This window comes from Tenrec ecaudatus, chromosome 1 (genome assembly GCF_050624435.1).
Source record: "Tenrec ecaudatus isolate mTenEca1 chromosome 1, mTenEca1.hap1, whole genome shotgun sequence".
NCBI lineage: Eukaryota > Metazoa > Chordata > Mammalia > Afrosoricida > Tenrecidae > Tenrec > Tenrec ecaudatus.
In genome coordinates, this window is record NC_134530.1 from 105,790,812 (window position 1) to 105,812,926 (window position 22,115).

A 22,115-nucleotide genomic window follows, 5' to 3' on the forward strand; every position below is an offset into this window, starting at 1 on the left:
CCAAGCACAAAATGTAAAGCTTGCCTCGAACACTTTCAACACAGCTCTCTTTGAAGTCCCCAGAGAGCTATTTCTGCTGGTTATAATGGCGTCTACTTTCTTTATATCTGGGATTCTTGGATAACGCAATAGGCATTGTTTTTGGCAATTTCTTTGTAGCAGAAATTTGAGTCTGATGTTGTTAGGTGACATCGAGTTGGTTCCAACTCATAGCAATCGTAGGGCCAGCACAACAAAACTCCCCCTGGTCCTCGGCCGTCCACACAATTGCTCTGTGTTTGAGTTCACTGCGGCAGTCACCATATCAATCAATCTTGTCAAAGGCTTTATGCTTTTTGCTCCTGCCCCTCTACTTTACCAAGCATGATGTCCTGCTCTGGGCACTGGTCTCTCCTGACAACATGTCTACAAGACGGGAGCTAAAGTTTCACCATCCTTACCTGTAAGGTGCATCTGGCCATACTTCTTCAGAGACAGAGTTGTTGTACAATTGGTAGTCCGTGGCACTTTCAAGGTCCGAGTCTGGCCATAAAATATCTTCCCCCAGAGGAGATTGTTAATTGATTTATTTTTCTAGGGGGCTACGATTATTAGCAGTTAAAAACCATTGGCTGCGATTTCTATCATTGACGTTTCAGAGCTATTGTATCACTATCAAGTTGGTGGGCAGATTCTGCTAAATTTATTTGTGTCCAGTTTAAATGAACTGTCAGGAGATATCTTAGAAATCCTAGTCCAAGTTCAAATAGGATATTGGTGTACTCTTGTTGGGCGCCAGGTTCTGATTTATTTTCTCTTACCTTTCCAGATACAAAGTTCAGCCACCCCCCACCCACCCCCTAACCCCCCGAGCTACAAGTGCTCCTAAGGCAGAAGAAGCCCCTAGCCTTGGATCTAAGGAGTCCTAGCAGTGCAGTGGTAAAGCACTTGGCCTCTAATGGGAAGTTTGACAGGTCTATTCCACCCAGAGACTCCGCAGAAGAGGGACCTGAAGATCTGCTCCCATAGCAATCACAGACAAGAACACCGATGGAGACGTTCGACTCTGTCGCAGGAAGCCATTGTGCTACGAAATGGACTCAGTGGCAGCCAATAACAGATATCACCTCGCCGTGGGCCAAATATCATAGGGCGTATAACTGCTCACTGTCTTGTGAAGGCGTTGATGATTTAGAGGAGATGATTTTTCTATGTTCTCCAGTTCTTTTAGTTATTGTCCTTGGGAAAGTTGATCTGAATTGCAGAAGTTAATATTCTTGAAACAGAATTTCTCAGGCTACTTGTTGTTAGGTGCCTACGAGTTGTCTCCAACGCATAGCAACTGTATGTACAACACAAACACTTCCTGGTCCTGCCCCAGTTCACAGTTGTTACTGCTTGAGGACATTGTTGAACGGCCACTGTGTCTACCCAGCTAGGCAAGGGGCTTCTTCTTTTCTGTTGACTCTGTATCTTACCAATCGTTGCTGCCATTTTCCAGGGACTGGTCTCTCTTGATCACATATCCAAAGTATATGAGACGAAGTCTTGTCATCCTTATTTCCAAGCAGCATTCTTGCTATCCTTCTTTCAAGACTTGCTTGTTTGTTCTTCAGGCTGTCGGTGGTACTTTCTGTGTTCTTCCCCAACCCCATAATTCAAATTAAGCAATTCAACTATGGTCGAACTTTCACCAGCATTGGAAGCAATGGAAAATGCATGGCTTGCCCCGGCACACCTTAGTCCTCCAGGTGATCAGTTGGTTCTTTAACAATGTGATAGGTCCTTTAATTACTAGACTGCTACTTCTATGAGCATTGATTGTGCATTCCAGTAAAACGAAATTCTCGACAACGTCCACCTTTTCTATATCTATCATTATGTTGTCTACTGGTTCAGTTGTAAGATATTTGTTTTCATTACGTGGGGTTCAAGCCACACTGGAAGCTGCAGTGCGATCTCTGTTAGTAAGTGCTTCAACTCCTCTCTCTTTGCAGAAAGCAAGGTCTCTCGTCTGCATATTGCAAGTACAGTGAGGTCCTGGTTGTTTAACTCAGTTTGTTCCAAGTACACGTGTCTGAACACTGACAGTACGAGAACTGAGCATATTTCCCATAAGAAATCCTGGAAACCCAAATGATTGATCCTGAGGCCCCAGGATGACACTTTAAAGTTCATGTTGCAGGCCTTCTTGCACACCACTGTCCCAGATATGCTATCGCCTGTGTGCTGTTCTGATTTGTCCAAATGGACAGTAACTTTTCAACCTCTTTGATGAACTGGATTCTTTGTTTTGTGGGTAACGATTTTACACTTTTTGCTACATTTGCCACTTTAATCACATTTTTGCTTTCTTAACGTTGATAATTTTTAAAATCGAGTTAGCCATGTTTTATTCAGCTGCCAAGTCAGACAAGCAGTGATTCAAAGTTCATAGTGATTTCTATCTTGAAGTTTCTTGTGGTTCTCCCCAGTTTTCCTCTTAGCTTTACTGCTGGCTTAGCCGCTCTCGCTAGAGCCTCGGTTATGACATTTTATGCAAATACAGCGTGGACAAGCACAATGATGAGAGTTTGGCACACTCACAAAGGACGGTGTGTCACTTGAACAAGAAGAGTGCTTCGACTGCAGCATCACCCCTTTGCCTGTGACAAGCTGTGACTCATGCCTCACTCTTGGTTCATAGAAGTTTTTTTTCAAGTCGGGTTTAGAGTAAGACTATCGAGCAATGTTAAGAACAGAGTGCCTTCCTATAAATTATCAAGGGTTCATGAGAGAAGGGGGTGGGAAACGTGGGAAATGAGCTGATACCAACGACTCAAGTAGGCAGAAAATGTTTTGAAAATGATGATGGCAATGTATGTGCAAATATGCTGGACACAATGGATGCATGTTTGCTTTGAGATAACAACTATAAGAGCCCCCAATAAATGATTAAACAACAACAATAACAATAACAAAAGTGAACACTGAGTAGATTTTTTTTGAACTTTGCTGTTTGTTTCGATAATTGGAAAGTTGAGCTTGGAGCCTTTTGAAAACCAAGGTATCACTGGAACGGATGAGGTTTCTTCCAGTCCTGATACCCTGTTCTTCCTCACACAGCTCAGCTTCTCAGGTGGTTTGTTCAGCATCCAATAAGTAGAGTAAAGCAAACAGCCTTAAGACGCACCTTTCCCAGTTTTAAACCATGAAGCCATTCAAACAGAAAGAGAACCCCTGGTTCTGCTGGAACGACTGCTTCTTGCTGGCAGTACAGATTCCACATGAGCAAAATGAAGTGTTCTGGAACCCCATTCCTCTCAATGTGGTCCATAATTTGTTGTGCTCTTCACAGTGAAATGCTTTCGCATAGTCAAGAAAGTAAACCTCTTTCTGGGATTCTCTGCTTTCAACCAAGATCCATCTGATGGGTGCCCTCGATGATATCCCCTCCACATCTGAAGCTGGCTTCACTCTCCGACAGCTCCCTCTCAATGGACAGCTGCAGCCAATTGTTAATCATCTCCGGTGAAATTTTGTTTGCATGTGCTATGAATGATAATGGTCCATAATTTTCATATTCTACTGATTCACCTTTCTTTGAAATGGGTACAAATCTGGATGTCTTCCAGCTGATTGGTCACCTTTGATCTTTTGTGGCATATACTAGTGAGTGCTTCCAGTATTATATAGGTATGAAAATAGTAGCCAGGTGGCAGTGAGGTTGAGGGTCAGCGGGGAGCATATCTAACCTCCTCTGGCTATACAAGGGAGAAGGAGAATCCATGTCAACATCTGCCCAAGGCAAAGTGCCACAAGGCAGAGGTCAGGCATGCCTCCACCCTGCATATTTCTTTACTCATTCTTACACTAACCATTCCTCCCACAGCACTCTTTTCTGCTGGGTTTGGTAACCTTTTGCAGTGGTCACACAGAACCCATAGACAGTACTCACTTTAATGGAAGTTTATTCGAGAGGTTCATAGTTTCCCGTAAGCCAGGATCAGGCAACATTAAGAATAGTCTTTTCATTGGACCTCCATTCCAGTACTCCCTCAATGCAAGAACACTTTGTTCTATTAAATTGGCATTCCATGATCCTAACCTTCCTGACACGATGACTGCAGACAAATGGGTGCGTAAGTAAATGTGGTGAAGAAAGCTGATGGTTCCCAGCTATCAAAAGATGTAGCATGTGGGGTCTTAAAGGCTTGCAGGTAAACAAGCAGCCATCTATCTTAGAAGCAACAAAGCCCACATGGAGGAAGCACACCAGCCTGTGTGACCATGAGTTGTCGAAGTGATCAGGTATTAGGCATCAAAGAACAAAAAAAAATCATATCATTGTGAATGAGGGGGAGTGCAGAGTAGAGACCCAAAGCCCGTCTGTAGGCAAATGGACTCCACCTTACTGAAGGGTTGCGGGGAGAAAACAAGCCAGTCAGGCTGCAGGGTAGCAATGATGTAACATATAACTTTCCTCTAGTTCCTAAATGCTTCCTTGCCCTCGCCCACTATCATGATCCCAATTCTACCTTTCAGAGAAAAAGGCCTCTATCAGAGTAGAAAGCCTCATCTTTATTCTTTGGAGTGGCTGGTAGTTTTTATTTATTTTTATTTTTTAAACACTTTATTAGGGGCTCATACAACTCTTATCACAATCCATACATATATATATACATCAATTGTATAAAGCACATTGCATATTCCCTGCCCCAATCATTCTAACGTCTGGGGTCTTAAAGGCTTGAAGGTAAACAAGCGGCCATGTAGCTCAAAAGCAACAAAGCCCACATGGAAGAAGCACACCAGCCTGTGCGATCATGAGGTGTCTAAGGGATCAGGTATCAAGCATCAAGGAACAAAAAATCATATCATAGTGAATGAGGAGGAGTGGGAAGTGGGGACTCAAAGTCCATCTGTAGGAACTGGACATCCCCTTGTGGAAAAGTCATGGGCAGGGGACAAGCCAGTTAGGGTGCACTGTAGCAATGATGTAACATACAACTTTCCTCGAGTTCCTAAATGCTTCCTTGCCCCCGCCCACTATCATGATCCCAATTCTACCTTACAAATATGACTAGACCAGAGAATGTACACAGGTACAGATAGGACTGGAAACACAGGGAATCCAGGATGAATGATCCCTTCAGGACCACAGGTGAGAGTAGATATACCAGGAGGGGGGAGGGAGGGTGTGGTAGAGAGGGGAACCGATTATAAGGATCTACGTATAACCTCCTCCCTGGTGGATGGACAACAGAAAATTAAGTGAAGGGAGACATGGGACACTATAAGATATGACAAAATAATAATTTATAAATTATCAAGGGTTCATGAAGGAGTGGGGAGCGGGGAACGAGGGGCAAACATGAGGAGCTGATGCCAGGGACTTAGGTGGCGAGCAAATGCTTTGAGAATGATGAGGGTAACGAATGTGCAAATTTGTTATACAACTGATGTATGTATAGATTGTGATAAGAGTTGTATGAGCCTGGAATGAAATGATTTAAAAATGCAATATAGTCTTTTGCTGATATCCGCCAACCTCTCGGTCATGCGCTCCTTTAGTTCCCAATCTCCAGGAACCAGAAAGCTCTCCCCATGCTGCTCTGACTCATAGTCACCTCGTTCAGGCACTGCCCGTCTGCTCTGTCTTGTGACCCCCCTTGCCTTGGCCTCTGGTCTCAGGGTGGCATGGCCTGTGTCACCTCCACCACTCCTTTCGAGCAAGGGCATATCTCAAACCTGCTCTGCTCGTGTTTGTCCTTCATGGCTCCAAGAATTCCTTCTCGTCCTGATTCTGAGATGCCTCAGATGGGGGTATGTTTGTTCTTTCTAGTAGGCCCCTGGTCTGCTAAAAACAAAAGGTGGTGACTTGGTTCACCACCTTAATCCTATCCATCAGCATAGCACACAGCACCCTGAAAATAGTGGTACAACCACAGACCTGGAGGCTAGATTTTGCAATACATTACAAGAAGGATTGTGTCTAGAAGGGCCTTATCAATTGACTACATCTCAATCAGCCTAGCATATTCTTAAAAACAATCATCAATTTGGATCTCTCTCTTGTGCTTTGGTTTTGCATTTCCAGACTCAGAACAAATGATTTATACTACAGACTGCTTTTGCGAAGCTTGGCCCCGTTGGTATTATAGATCCATATCTCAAAGTACAGAATTTATATTTTTCTCCGTAGTCTTAAATATGCTTAATTTTAGGATATGTCAAATAAACATGCCTCTTTGTCTCCAGTAAATGTCTGTAATCCCACTAAGACTTCAGTGCATTCTACCTCTTCCACTTACTGTTTTTGCCACTGTTCCCACCTACGTTCAGCTTGCAATAATCATTAATCAAGGTGGCTAACTTCTTTCTGTATTCTTGTTCTTTGCTCTTGAATCTTATAGAAGAAAATTCGTAGCTTTATCATACATTGATCCTTTCTAAATTCCACCTGAGCTACCATTGACAACCATCTGATTCTTATCCAGATATCTTGCTCCAAATAATTCTACCTCTGTGTTATGCCTGTCTTTTGAAACCCCCTCAGTCTTACCTTCCCAAGAACATCCTCTCTCTATAACCGATTGGCAGCTTACTTTATGGAATTCTAAGGGATTCTGGGGTGAACTATAGATTGTAGCTCTTTCTTTTAAGATCACCATTCTCCCCACCTCTACATAATATTTCTTTCTGTTTCAGAAGACTTCTTTAAAGGCTACTTGTCCAAATATACTATTGAACACATTGATTCCTATTTTCCCTGGGGTCCCACACTATCAATAGCCCCTCTCTTAGAGTCTTAATCACTCCATCATCATCCTGATGTTAGTTATATAGTGAGATTGTACCAGAAATATCACAAGTGAAGGCTTTAACTAAAAGACATGTATTCTCTCACAGTCTAGGAAGCTGGAACCTGAATCCAAAGGGCCAGCTCTTGGGGAAGGCTTTCTCGATTGGCCCCCTGTTTAGGAAGATGTCCCTCATCTCCTTTCTGGAATTGCTTCAAGATCTCCCCAAACTTAGTCATCAGTCTTCCTCTGAATCTAGGAGATTCCCAGTGCAGGGACCTGGGTCAAAGGACATGCTCCAGTCAGGGCAGTGATGAAATTAAAGGTGTTTCCACCCACCCTTCATACTTTTACAAATGATTGGGCTGTCACATGGGAACACATCATGGGATAGCATAACACAAGTGCCAAATGATGTCATCGCATAGCTGCCAAACCACTGAGGCTGGTGGCCTAACCATATTAACACATATCTTGGGGGTACACACTGACATATATGACCAACCCATTCCTTTCAAAATTCAAATCTACTAAAATATATCTCTCAAGCAAAAGTAAAACCCTGTATCAAGTAATAGTGAGTGAATATTCAAGTACCTACTAGCCTTATATTCAGTGAAAAAATTCATGTTAGAAGAGAATTTATGTGGTAGTATAATTTGTATAATTCAACAGAAAATTCAAGTCAGAATAACAAACCCCTGGTGCTTTATAACTATCAATAACTTTGTGGGGAATAGAAGTTCTTGTGGGTGATATAACTGTCAGGCTTTGAGCATTATCTCTGTTTTCTCTTCAAAACATATGAGTTCCAAGATTAATTTCATGTATAAGTGCTTCTTGCCAATCCCAGTAGCATTTCAAAAAGCTAGAAGAATTTCCTGATCTAGCCCCTTTTCATGCTAGGACTCCAAGACCCCAATTTGCTGTTTATTTTTGCCCATTGAGTCAAGATTAGAACCTTTTATAGTTCTTAATTTCTCAAGGACAATGTTTCTCAAATCTGTATGCCCACTGGCATCAAATATGGAATTTTGAAAACAAAAGTTCTATGTGTGGGCATAGGATTTGTTTTATTAATGTAGTCGAGGTTGGGGTCTAGGCATTTTATTTTTTTAAAGCTCTCCCATAATTAATATGTAGCCACCGAGAACCCTCAAAGAGTGTAGCTTACGAAAGAACTACTACTAAAGCCTGACTCGATTTTCTCTCTCCCAAGACATGTCTAGATGGTCTGCTAGCAATGCCTCTGTGGCTCATCTTCCCAAAACGAGGAGAAAATAAGCCAGAGGTAAAGTTCATTCCAAAATTAGCCAATTATTTTTACCTTAACAATGATAGTGAAATATAAATTATTTCCAATTTTTAAGTTCATAGGAAAAAAACTTCTTGGTTTCAGTGGACTTTTCTTTGCACCCCACTGCCAAGGACAATCCAGGTAAGCTGCTTTTCTTGGCAAGACTGGCTGCATGCTTATACAGCTCCATTTTCCTTGAAGAACATCCAAATAAAGGGGACACATCATCTATAACAACTGAGAAGCACAGCTTTATGTTACCTGTTTTAGAATTATTTCTTGACATTAACATTTTTATGCACCCCTACATTAAGTTTTATGTTTGGATGTAATGCCACTAGGTAGGAACGAAGGCAAATGCCACAGCCCAAATCCACAGAGAGTGAGAGCCAAACTGTGGGTTATCAAATCTGTCTTTTTATGTGCTGTTACTCATAGTCTGTGATTTATATACTGCTTTTGAAAGCCGCATTAACTGGGAAATGCTGGCTTGTGGAGGGGCAAAGAAGTACCTTCACAGGCTGTCTTGGCTGAGCTGTGCTGATTTCGCTCTAGCAGAGTCTTAGCCTTTCTTGGCTCACAGTTAGAGGTCTGCTGAAAGTGACTCAGTGTGGATGAAAGCAGCTTGCTTAATCATTCCTGAAACATGGGAAAAAATTAAAATACATTTTTTTCTTTGTGAAGCAATAAAAACAATGCCAGACTGTTAATGCCTCTTTTGTACCTTTCATTTGAAAGACCTCAAAAGAACATCAGAGAATAAAGGCAAAATCTATTCCCCAATGGCATCATTATACATGCTGAAGTCTCGGAAAGCAAAGCTCTAAAGACGTTCAGGAAGAGTAGAGGAACAAATGAGAGTAAGCTAAGAATGTACCTCTGGAGTTTGGTTCAGCCTGCCTTGCTCAAGTCCATTCAAATTGGATGATGAAAAGCAAGTATCTCATTTGTTCTAACATTAGAGACTCAGTGAGTGCTGACGTGCTAATTGTCCTGAAAAACATTTAAGGTACAAGAGTGCTTGTCTCCACCTTTTTTCCCCCCAAGAGAATTGTATTCTTCAGGTTGGAATAAAGTAAACATTATGGTAGTGTAAAACAATATTTTTAATAATTTAGGTGCATTCAATTCAAATGTAATTTTCATTCTGAAATATTCACTGAAGCTCTAGCTTTTATTTAGAGTTTAAACAAGTTGCTTTTAGACTTCAAGACATCAAATAGAAATTCATTTTCTGTGTGGGATGGAATTTGGGAGCATGGATTAGCATTACCCAGTGCTATTATGTTTCATCTCTGGTTGTTTGTGCTTGCTTCTAGGGTGTAGAATTAGCAGCTCTGGTTACATTTTACTTGGGTTTTTGGTGACCTTTTCTAATCCTGACTGTTTCATAATTTAATGTCTTGACCTTCGGTTTCCATAGAACCACCTTAGTGATAAATGCAGAGATTTAATAACTAGCACTGGTTGACAGCTGACCTTTTGTACAGAGCCCTTTCTCTTTGCTGGGGAAGCACACTGTTTTGCAAGTTTTAATTCACAGATTTTAATTATCTGTTCTATTGTCTATACATAAGCTTATCCAGGGAAAACCTAAAGGTTAAATATTTCATTCTTCCCACTGATTAAAATGTAAAATGTTTGGCAGTTGTCCCAATACACCATTCCAAAAGGATATGATAATTTTTTAGATGCGTACCCTAAGAATAGAGTAAGGGGATGTTTTCCCAGGGGTCCTCAGGAGCAGGATAAAAAGCATGGCCAAGGAGTGTGAGCTATACCCATGAGAGAGAATTGGTTTGTAAATTCATGACCGAGAAACAGAATGGTTCTTCAAATAATATATGCTCTACTTAAAAGCAGCTCTACCTCAGTGAGAGGCAAAACTTGCTCATCAGGCTGAACAACTTGCTCTTTTTGGTTTTCTTTTTAATGAAAAAATATTTATTTCTGAAGTATATATAAAGAATATACATTAGTTAAACAGGCAAATTAAGGCTCATAATAAAATGTCACAGATACAAAAGGATAAAAATGCTCATATTCTCCTACTGTGTACCTTCCCTCCACAGTCTCAGCAAACAAAGATATTTCTCTATTGCCCATGTTTGTGTGCCTATCAGATGTCATGCCACAAAGGCTGGACTGGAAAATGATCTATAGTGTGAGCATAGTAGCCCAGGCTGCCCATCTACTGGAGTCTCTAAGTATGTGAATCTTCTGAAGATTCTTAAACATTAGACTGTCCTGGCAGCATCCAGATAACGGCTTCTCAAAGACTGTAAACCAGTCCATGAGAGTTTCTAAAGGAGCTCACCCCAGGAAGACTTTCCAGCAGGGACTGGGTGGCATTCCTCCTCCTTTGTGGAGATTGACTTGGCAGTGACATCATCGGCCACGGTCTTTCTCACCCTGAGAAAGGACAGTGATATTTCATTGGTTAAAGAAACCAACTCACTGCTGACGTGAAAGGAACAGTTTGAAAACAAATTGAAAGCATTTCTAAAACTAATAAAAATTAACCATGATTGGTTTATCTTGGTATAATGTCAGCCATATATTTGAAATGAATTTCTCACAAAATATTATGCGGAATTGCCAGAAAGGAGGGTGATGCTGTTCACCTCCCAATTCTTTTGCAGACTGTCATCAGCTGAGACTATTTTTCCTGGTGAAGTAAATTTTGACCACTAGCATACTTAAAAGCATTAAATTACCATTCAAGTACATAATTTCTATGTAGAATGTAGAGAACTTGAGGTATTTGCATATATACATATTAGAAATAGTCTGTCCGTGGTTATGATTTCTTTAGTATTTAACTGCATTATTATTATTTCTGTTTCTTTTGTATGTTATGTCACCCTGTTAATCTCTGATTCTAGATATTTTCATCTTTTTTCTTTTTGTTTGTTAACATTGTCAATGGTTTGTCAATTTTCTTAATGCTTTCAAAAAACCACATCCTACCTTTTCATTTTCCCATTATTTTTCTGCTTTCCAATTCATTTATTTCTGCTGTTCTCTCTATGATTTGTTTTTTCATATGTTTGAGGGTTTATGTTGTTTCCCTTGTTCTAGTTGTTGGAGGTATTGTCTTAAGGTATTGATTTGGGGTTTCTCCTCTTTTCTCATGTGTGCCTTCATTGCTAAAAATGTTCCTTTGATAACTGCCATTGCTCTTTTCCTAAAGGTTCTGGTGTTGTAGGTTACAGCTGTTTGTTTCAAAGAATTTCTTAAAGCATTCCATATTTAATCTATTACCAAGACATTTTTAAGTAGTATGTTGCTCAGTCTTCATGTGTCTTATGTCCTCTTCTTTCTATTGTTGATTTCCAGTTTTATAGCATTGTGATCTGAGAAAGCAGATGGTAGGATCACAGGATTTTTGAATTTATTGATGCTTGCCTTGTGGCATGTGATCTGTTCTAGAATATGTACCATGTGTACTGGAGAGGAATGTATACTGTATTGCTATTGGGTGGAGTGCTTTATATATGTCTAGGAAGTCAAGCTAGTTAATTGTATTGTTAACTCTTCTGTTTCTTAATTGAGTTTCATTCCTTATAATCTGTCTTTACATGACAGTGATGTCTTCTACTCTTGTTGCCAAACTGTTTACTTCCAATTTTCAACTCTGTAAGAATTTGATTGATGCATTTCAAAGGTCTTTCACTGGGTGTATATAGTTTTTTAAGGGTATATGTTCCTGGTGCATAGTTCCTTTAATCATTATGTAATACCCATTCTTGTCTCAGATTATGAAGTTAATTTTATCAAAGATTAACATTGCTACACCTCCCTTTTTATGGTTGCTATTAATGTGATTGCTGTTGCTATTTTTCACCATCCTTTGATTGTTGGTCTATCTTTATCTATGAGTTTAAGGGATATCTCTTGTAGGGACCATATAGATGGGTCCTTTCCCCCCAGTCCATTATGATTCTTTCTGTCTTTTGATGGGTGCATTTAATTCACTGACATGCATTGTCATTACTGATATATGTTGTTGCTGTCATTTTTTTTTGTATTTGTGTTTGGTTTCTTTTTTCTTTTCTTGTAGTTTTATTGGTGTCTTTGTTTCTCTATTTCTATGTGATTTTTGTTTTCCTTTTTGTTATTTTTGCTTTGTTTTCTTTTATCATAGTGATTTCTGGGTGGTGTTGTCCTATGTGATGCTCTCAAATTTGTCTTCTGTTATTGATTATTTGCATATTGTGATCCAGTTTAGATTTTTGGCAATATTAGGCTTGCTTTTACAAATTCATTTAGTTTTTTCCTTGCCTGTAAATACCTTTATTTTTCCTTCAAATTTGAGGGGTAATTTTGCTGGATACAGGATTCCTGGTTGGCAGTATTTTTCTTTCAGAATTTTATATCTATCACTCCATTGTCTTCTTGCCTGCATCATTTCTACTGAGAAGTCTGAGCTTATCCTCATGATTTTTCCTCATAACTGTTCTTTTTGTTTTTTTTCCTAGACTCCCCCAGGATACCTTCTTTTGCCTCGAAACCTGAGAGTTGGACTATGATGTATCATGATGTTTTTATTTGCAGCTCTATCTTATTTGGGATTCTCTCCTCTTGAATATTGTGATGACGGGGAAATTTTATTCTATGATTTTTTTGGTATTGTTTTCTCTGCAGATTTTTCTTTTTTGTTGTTCCAGGATCCTGATGAGAGTTAGATTGATTCTCTTGACAGTGTCTCACATCACTCTTAGTCTTTCTTCTGATTCTTTTTTTATAAAGTTTACTGTTTCGCCCATTAATTACAGTCAAAGTGATTTTCTTCAAGCTACTTGATTCAATTTTCCTCCTCTTCCATTCTATTCTTCAGGTATTTTACTATGTTACCTAATTTTGTGATTTCACTGTTTGTATTTTGGGATTCCTTTGGTTCATGGATTTTAGTTTTTCAGTTTCTTCTGTTCGCATGAGTATTCCCCACATCTCGTGAAAGGTCATAAATGTAATTCTTCTGAATTATGTTTCCATTAGTTCTATGGCCTCCTCACCAGAGTTCTTGATTGGGTTTGGGTAGGTGCTTTTCAGTTGTTAGTACTGGATTTTCTTGATGTGTGTGTGTGTGTGTGTGTGTGTGTGTGTGTGTGTGTGTGTTCTGTAGTTGACAGCTTTTCCCTAGGAATCATGGTGCAACTCTGAGTGGTATGTGAGCTGCTGGGTCATCTTAAGGTGGTTGGCTCTGCTTAGTGACACAAGAGATGTTTAATAGGAGCTGGAAAATATGTGATGGTGAGATGGAGAAAAGGGGCAAGAGAAGAGTAATTGGGGAAAGTAGGAGGGAAAGAGCAAGTATCAAATAAAAGTTATGATGGCAATAACAAGTGGATCTATGGATAGGCAAAACATGTAAAGATACAGGAAAATGTATTTTGTGAGGGCTGATCAGAATTAATAAGTGGAGAAAAAGACAACGATCAGAAGTGACACTGGATGCATGTGCAGAGATACAGGGACAAAGGAACAAAAGACTCCGTATGGTCTGCTAGTGGTTGTTCATGTCTTTTGCTATGGAAATGCGAATGAAGATGTGTCTGTGTACCCACAGGGGAGGGGGCAACCTTGTTTGGGTGAGGATGCCAGGATCTAAAGAACATCCTGTTTTTGCCTTGGGGGAATGGGCATTCTGGCAAGGTCGGGAGGGCAGTCACACCAGAAGTGTCCAATGGTAGAGGAAGTGCTAGGGAACTCCACATATGTAATGGAACCATTACAACAAAACCTCAGTACAAAAATCAGAGAAGTAAAATGAAGTAAACAGTAAAGTTGCTGAGTCCAGGTTCCTCCTCTTTTGTTGTATTGTTTTGTCTACACCTATGCTGCATCAGGGAGGTAGGAAAATTGGGGTAGGACACTAGAGCACAAAACAGGAAAGGAGGAAGGGAGAAAGTGAAAAGTTAAGCTTAGGAATTATTTACCCGGCTATCCACAAAGTTAGCTGTCTCCCAGAGGCCAGTGAGACAGGAGGTTTCACTGGTTGGATTTCTCAGGGCTGAGAAAATGCTTACAGGAGAGGCTTATGTTGCTGGTTATTGGTGTGGGTAAGTCTATCAGCATGTGTTGCTGCTCTCTCACTTTAGGTAACTTCAGTCTACTTAGTTTTTGAGATGAATTTCTCAACTTCCAGGAAGTGTAGCTTGTTCAGTACTTGTTAACTGGGCCTCCGTCTTCTTCCGATCTGTATTCCTTTATTTCTTACTTCTTAATACTGATTTGACCACTCACATAAAAGATTGCGTGTAAAAGATAACAAATGCTCCTCTTTTTAACCTGAAAGATGTTTAGTGTCTAGTGGAAATGCTTACCTCAACTTATTTAACTTTGTAATGGAAATTAAAAGCAACTAAATGGAAGGATTTATTCTAATAACTAAAGTATATAACAAAGTTCTGGAAACTAGACTTGCATAATAATAAGTGTCAAACACATGCACATCAGTAAATATACATCTATGCCTCCATGACCCCATTGTTCTCCTTCCTTCCTTGGTGCCCCACCGACATATAAAGTCCATTCTGTCTTGTAAGGAGACAAATATCAAGATTCACCTTAGCAGTAAAAGGTCTTGTTTTTCAAAGAAAACTTGGAGTTTCTTAAATGTCATATGAATTGTCCCTAGATAGTGGTAGACCTCTCACACACCCAGAGTGATCTGCCTCCAAACCCACTACCATCGAGTTTCCTTTCACTCATAGCAACCCAAATGGCATTTCTGATCATGTAAATCAGTGGTTCTCAATCTTCCCAATGCTGCGACCCTTTAATACAGTCCTTATGTTGTAGTGACCCCCCAACCATAAACTTATTTTTGATGCTTACTTCATAAATGTAATTTTGCTACTGTTAGGAACCAGGAAACCCCTGTGAAAGGGTCTTTCCACCCCCAAAGGGGTTATGACCCACAAGTTGAGAATCACTGCTGTAAATCTTTATGTAGACAGGCTCATCTTATTCCCAGCAACTGCAGTTGGGATTGAACCACCGACCTTTTAATTAGCTGCCCATCACTTACCTGACAGCACCACTGGGGCTCCTTCAGACCAGGGTAAACCCAAAACGAAACTTGCTGTCATCAAATTAATTCCAACTCATAGTGACCCTATAGGACAAAGTCAAACGCCTATGGGTTTCCAAGACCGTCAACTCTTTAATGAAACCAAAAATCTAATGTTTCTCTAGTCGAGAGACTGGTGGTTTCGAACTGCCTACCTTGTTTTTAGTAGTTCAAGATTTAATCCACTACACCAGCTGGGTATTGTGAGGTTAAGAACTGAGAGTGATCACACAGCTCAATTTGAAGGCCATGTGACTATAGGGGGAGGGGAGAGGCGCTAAGATAGATGTGTTGGTGATGGTACAACTCCCCTTGATGTGATTGAATGATTGAACTGTTCAATTGTATGATATGTGAATTATGTGCCAATAAAACTGTTGGAAAAAAATGCGCTGAGTAGAACTTTAGTACTATTGTACTTTTGGCAGTGCTTTCCCCAGAGTAGATGCTAAATTAAAATAGAGTTGGTTGTTTAGTAGATATCACTGGATTTTTAATTTTCTTCAAGCTGTTTATAGTAGATATAACTGGATTTTTAACTCTCTTCAAGCTGTTTATCATAAAATTTTCTGGTGTAAAGTGAACATACTTTCTCAGAAAGAGAAAATACTCAAATCAAGCATAGCTTCATTGCAGTATTCATCAGTACATTAGGATCCAAGTAAGAGGGGTGCTTGACATTTGGGCTTTCTTTAAATGGGACATACTTGCCCAGACAAAGCAACAGAATATCTTTGATGTTATCTGAGTTATAGACAAAGCCCACATCTAAGCAAAAGAGGGGCTCAATGATATTTTCAGTGCATAAGAGACAATAATCGGGGGACAACACTATAGAAACAGTGCAGGAATTGTGCCCGATCTGACCCAAGCACACTGGGGTGAAACACTCCGGGCGTGCAACAGAGAAGGCAATCCAGGGACAAGGGAATAAGAAATGACCTAAAATTGATGGTGAGGAAGGTATAGAATGCCTGGTGGGACTTGATCAAGGGTAATGTGGCCAAGAGGAATTTCTGAAACCTGAATGAAGGCTGAACCTGATACTGGGACAAGAGGAAAGTAAAATGAAATGGAGGAAAGAATTAGGAGGAAAAGGATATATAGAGAGGTCTAAATGTACATATGTAAATATATTTATATTTAACTGTACGGAAATAGATCTATGTACATATATTTATATGTTAAGTATTAAGGTAGCAAAGGGACTTTGGACCTCTACTCAAGTACTCCCTCAATGCAAGAACATTTTCTTCTAATAACTTGGCATTCTGTGATGCTCACCTTCCTGACACTGAACACTGAAGACAAAATGGGTGCATAAGCAAATGTGGTGAAGAAAGCTGATGGTGCATAGCTATCCAACGATATAGCATTTGGGGTCTTGAAGGCTTGAAGATAAACAAGCGGCCACCTAGCTGAGAAGTAAATAAGCCCACATGGAAGAAGCACACCACCCTGTGTCATCATAAAGTGTTGATGGAATTAGGTATCAGGCATCAAAGACTCAGAACAAAAAAATCATATCTTTGTGAATGTGGGGAATGGAGACCTGAAGCCCATCTGTAGACAAATGGACATCTCTTTACAGAAGGGTCACAAAGAAGAGATGAGCCAGTCAGGGTGCAGTGTAACACCGATGAAACAGACAACTTTCCTCTAGTTCTTGAATGCTTCCTCACCCCCATCCCCACTCTCATCACACCAATTCTACCTTACAAATATGGCTAGACCAGAGGGAATCAGAACAGATAAACACCTCAGGACCAATAATGAGAAGTAGTGGTACCAGGAGGGTGAGGGGAAGGTCAGGGTGAAAGGGGAACCAATCACAGTGATTTACATATAAGCCCCACTCAGGAAAATTGGGAGAATGGAAACTTTAGTTAAGAGATGAAAAAAATATATATAAATTATCAAGGGTTCATGAGGGAGTGGGGGGGGGGGGAACACCAAGAGCTCAAGTAGAAAGAATGTTTTGAAAATGATGATGGTAACATATATACAAATATGCTTGACATGTTGATGGATGCATGGATTGTGATAAGCATTGTCAAAGCCCCCAATAAAATTATTTTTTAAGAAAGACAAAAAGCAAGAGGTCACGTTCATTTGTAATGCAGAGGAACAAAGTGACAAATCAACCAAAAAGGAGAATTCAAAATTATATAGTGTTTGATAAAGTGGAATGAGACAAATCTTATCAAAGGTCTCAGAAAATCCAGGGCTACAATCTAGAAAGAGTAACTGCTTCCTGGGGCAGAGCTGAGAGAGTGGATACATACAGAATCCATTTCCAAGCAAGGCCTTGATATCAACTAATATAATCAAGTCCAAGCAACAGCAGTACATTTTAACAAAGACAGGTGAGATCAAAAGATGCAGTGGCAAAGCTAATAAAATGAACGGAGATAAATAGATAAGAGTAGCTCTTAGGTCAAACATGTGTCTAGATATTTCTTATTTGCATCATGGCTTACTGCTGCGTGAAGGTGCCTTCGGAGGTATAAATGAATCCCGGGGCTTTAACAAGTTGGTCATGTTACCTGAAGCTCCTGGTGGTGGTGAGGGAGATTTCATTCACCTGGCCATGCACTCCCACTCTGCTTTAAAGGCCGCTCTGAAGCCAATTGGTAAAGACTTGTAAATAATCAAAGAATGTACAGATGTGCTTTATACAATTGATGTATGTATATGTATGGATTGTGATAAGAGTTGTATGAACCCCTAATAAAATGTTTTAAAAAAATCACTTTCGATCGTGATAACTCACTCACAAAGTCAAAAACCTAGGCAGTGTTGTGACAAATGGAACTCTCTGACAACTCAGGTCTTAGTAACTGTAGGACCAAATGAACAGTAAAAGAATGGGACGATTTAGAAATCATAATCTTTCCATACAACCATTGCATTCTTAGCACTATCTGCAATTACTGTATTTTTGCAAATAATAAGTCTGAGTTAATATTATATACATGTATGTTAGGTACATAGGCAAATAATACCAAGGGGGTTTCACAGTTAGAAGAAAACATGTAAGGATCATGCTCTTAGCTTAAAATTGGCACACATTTGTCACATAAGAAGCTGCTCTGAGCGTTTGCCCTCAAAGTGTTAGTCATCCGCTGACCTCAGGAAAGGCACAGCTGCAGCACTGCGGCCTGTTGTCATGCAGCAGATTGTGATGTCTTAATTGATCCCTTTCAGAGGTTACACGTGTCAAGTGCAACCAGTATGCTGATTCTTAGTAGTTAAATTAAGCCTTGTTCTGGCAGAACCGGCTAATTCACAGTAAAGACTGGGAAGTCCAGTGCAAATTGCTGCATCTTTTAGATTAGAACACATTTGAGGTTATTGCATTGATTGATTGTTCTTCTTTATTTTTGAAATGTGGAGGCCATACCCAACCCTTGGAGCAATGGTGGACTGTAACCTCCCTGCACCACAGGCCACAAGGGGATAAGTTAGAATGTGCCACATGAAACACACAATTTCAGTCAGGCATTGATTTGCATGACTCTGAGTTTGGTGGCCTTATTTGCATGTAATGGATGTCTGGCTCTGCTGAAAACTGCCTGGCAGGGAGAACACTACTTTCTTTCCAGAATTTCAAACCAGTTTTTTTTCCCAGTTTAGTCATGACCAGAGAAGCGAAACCATGTTGGACCTAAATTGGTAAGTGAAAATAATTGTGGCTTGATCCCCTGGTAGAAACTTAATCCCCCTCCTCGAATTAAGGGCAAGGGGGCACGTTGCATAGCAACCAATTATCCTGAGTGGCAGTCAGAAGCAACCATGCTCAACTCCAGGGTGGCAGCTGAATTCGTAGCTTTGGATGGGTATTGTGCTCCAGCATCTTGGCAACAATGCCAGCTCCTGCCCAGCCTCACTGGACCCCTCCAAGTCTCCCATGCTGGAGCTTTAGCCCCAAGGTTGCTTGTTCTGATTATCAATCCATTACATTTGCATCTTATAAATCCTGTCTGGTCTAATTTCGCTGTGTAGGCTGTGACTGAACCAGTTCCAATGGGCTCATAGTTCTGCTTCTTTCTTATCCCCAAGAGAACGCAGGCTTCCAGATGGGCTAGAAGAAGAGCTTGACCCCAAGAGACACTTTCTTGTGCCTCCATTGGATCACTGGTGAAGTCTCTACTATGACATGGATTTTTAAAAACCCAGTTCCAAATGCTCTAACACACTCTCCACCTTGAGCAGACCTCGTCTAAACTGAGGCCCACGTAGTCGGCTGTCCATCTTAGTTCAAGAGCATCACTACAGCAACAACAATGGGCAGCCTCCTCGACCGCAACGTTCGGAAGCCCCTGCCAAGTAGAGTGTTTGGAGTCCTTTGCCAGCCTAGCATATTTTACAGGCGCATGATAAAAATTGATTCAAAGAAGTATAGTTTTAGTAACTTAATCTTTAGCAAAAAAGCATTCATAACCATTAACATTCATAATACAAGGATTTTCCTTAGAGTGTTTTCATAATTGAAAAATAGGACAATAGCTAAATGCCCAATTGTAGACAAATAGGTACTATATGGTCTACCCACATAGTGGAATAGAGTATTGTGCAGACATTAAAAAGACCTCGAAAGCCTATTTATTGTCATGAGAAAAGGTTAATGATATGCAGTTAAACCAAAATTGAAGACTGCCAAATGGCATGGCTGGTATGTTCCCAGCCTGATGGAAACCTTGAGAGGAGAATAAATACAACAAAATATTTGCAATGATGAAAATATGGAAAAATATTTCATTATCTATTTTTTAACTCTTAAAATGTCCACAATGCATCTGAATTACTTAGATAATCTGGGGGATGGTGTTAAAGCAGGTTGGGCATCTTGTATTTCACAGGTCTGCAGAGGGGGCTCCTGACCTTGTTTCTCATGGTCCTAGCTCCACTTCAGTTAAAGGCCTTTCCAGTCTTCCAATTGCTTACGCTGAAAACCTGCAGTCCCCTTTCTGTCACACCCCACATGTAATCTTCCGGGCCATCCAGGTGTCTGTACTGGTAGAATATACTCAGAATGTCACCAACTTCTCCCTCCATCTGCTGCTGCTCATGCTGGTCCAAAGCCCCATCCTGTCTTGCCAGGAATATCGCAGTAGCTTCCTCCCTGTTTCTACCTTGAGCTCCTTGGGTCAGGAGCTCTGATAAGACTGTGGCTTAGAGAGTGGACTGACTGTAATGTCAGTCGTTCAAACCCTCCAGTCACTCCCAGTATGTCTGCTTCCACAAAGATTTACAGTTTCTGATGCCCTAAGTAACAGGTCTACTCTGTCCTCTAGAGTTACCATGGGTCGGAATGTCAGTTATTTACACTGAAGTTAAAACTATTACAATATAAACCAGATCAGCCTCTCCTCTCTCCGAGCCCTCTTATAGCTCCCATCTCACTCAGGAAAACAATAATAAGAATCAGAAGACCTTCACCGATGGCTCTATTGCCGTCTCTCTGGCCCATGTCTAGCACCTGTCCGCACTAGTCTCTCTGTTGCTTCTCCTCCACCTCAGGCCATTCGCATTTCAAGTTGCTCTTCCTCTTCCAGGAACATTCTTTCCCCAAATGGCCACATGCCCCACCCTCTCACAGTCCACAAGTCTTTCCTCAAGTATCATTTTCTCAGCGAGGCTTTCCCTGAGCACCCCACCCATGCCACCCACCTGCACACACGTTTCCTAACCTCCTTTCCTGCCTTAATTTTACACATTCTCCCTATAGCCATGTAACAGGCCACCCACTGTACTGATGCACGTCCTGTCCCTTTCTTGCTGCCTATGGAGGCAGGAGTTTTTCTTTTCAAGCTGAACCCTAACTTCTGGAACAGTATTTCAGTTTTTATAGCAGTTTCAATGAGCACTTTGAGGACCTCCCATCAATGCTGAAGACGGTTCTTGGTTCTCTGATGATTGTCTAGGCGACCTTTCTGTGGCACTTTACTTCTCAGTTCACCGGCGACATTGTCAGCTGGTCTAGACTGAAACCGTCAGTATGTGCTTAGTCTGGTTACATCTGCGCTGTTCTTCTCTCCCCATCAAAGTCAATGATTCCAAATGAATAAAAAAATTCCATTTTCTCCATATATTAGATTAAGTGCTACTAATTAAGGCTACAAATAAGTTATTTTAATTCAATTACTTTCATTGTGTACTTTAGCTATTATAGATTGAGCTCCTAGATTATTCAAGGGACTACTGGGGGGTGGGAATAAGACCAAGAAGACAGACATTGACTCTGCTCTTAGAAAGTTTACTGTCGGTGTTAGGCTGGGATGTCTAGAGAAACCAAATGTGTGACCCTCAGATGTGGCTACGAAGGAGCTTTCTATTAAGAAGTAATTTTATACCAAGAAGACCTCCTAGCCCAGTGTAGCTTAAGTCCCTGGAGCTAATGCTAGTCAGGAGCCCTCTCCAGTAGCTGCAGGCCAATGGCACAGAAAGGTGAAGCAGGATGCAGGAAGGTCATAGGGCATGGATGCAGAGTCACGTAGATCCAAGGGCAATGGAAGCATAGCAGAGGGTGCAGGCAGCTCTCAGGTTGGATGGCCCACATGAGGTCTCTCCTGGAGGGAGACAGCCACACTGTCTAATGGTCAAATATAATTAAGCAATAAATGAAGGCACATCACAGAAAGTAAAATAAGGACGAAACCCACCCAGTTGGTGAGAGGAGGCACTGATGGATAAGCATAGTATAAATCCAGAGTCAGATGTGAGATAAAAATGTAGACTCTCACAGAAGGAAGATGAGAAAGATAGATATCAATAAAACACATTGCTTCCTTGATCACTGTTTAAAAGATAGGGTGACTTTGCTTTGTGTGGGCAGCAAGGACCCAAAGTAACTCATCTGGTTTGCTTGTGAGAGAAATGGGAGAGTAATGGTAAGAGCAGTAGCCTGAGAGGTAGAAGGTCTGGGATGGAATCTACCACTACAGCTTTATTATCTCAGCAAGTACTGAGATCTATG

The 22,115-nt window shown here is 40.7% G+C and overlaps 1 protein-coding gene across 5 annotated transcripts in view; it reads left to right on the plus strand.

The window, feature by feature from the left end:
* Positions 1 to 22,115, plus strand: part of ST6GALNAC3 (ST6 N-acetylgalactosaminide alpha-2,6-sialyltransferase 3) — a 697,085-nt gene that overhangs the window by 403,705 nt on the left and 271,265 nt on the right. The gene's annotated exons all lie outside the window — the stretch shown is intronic.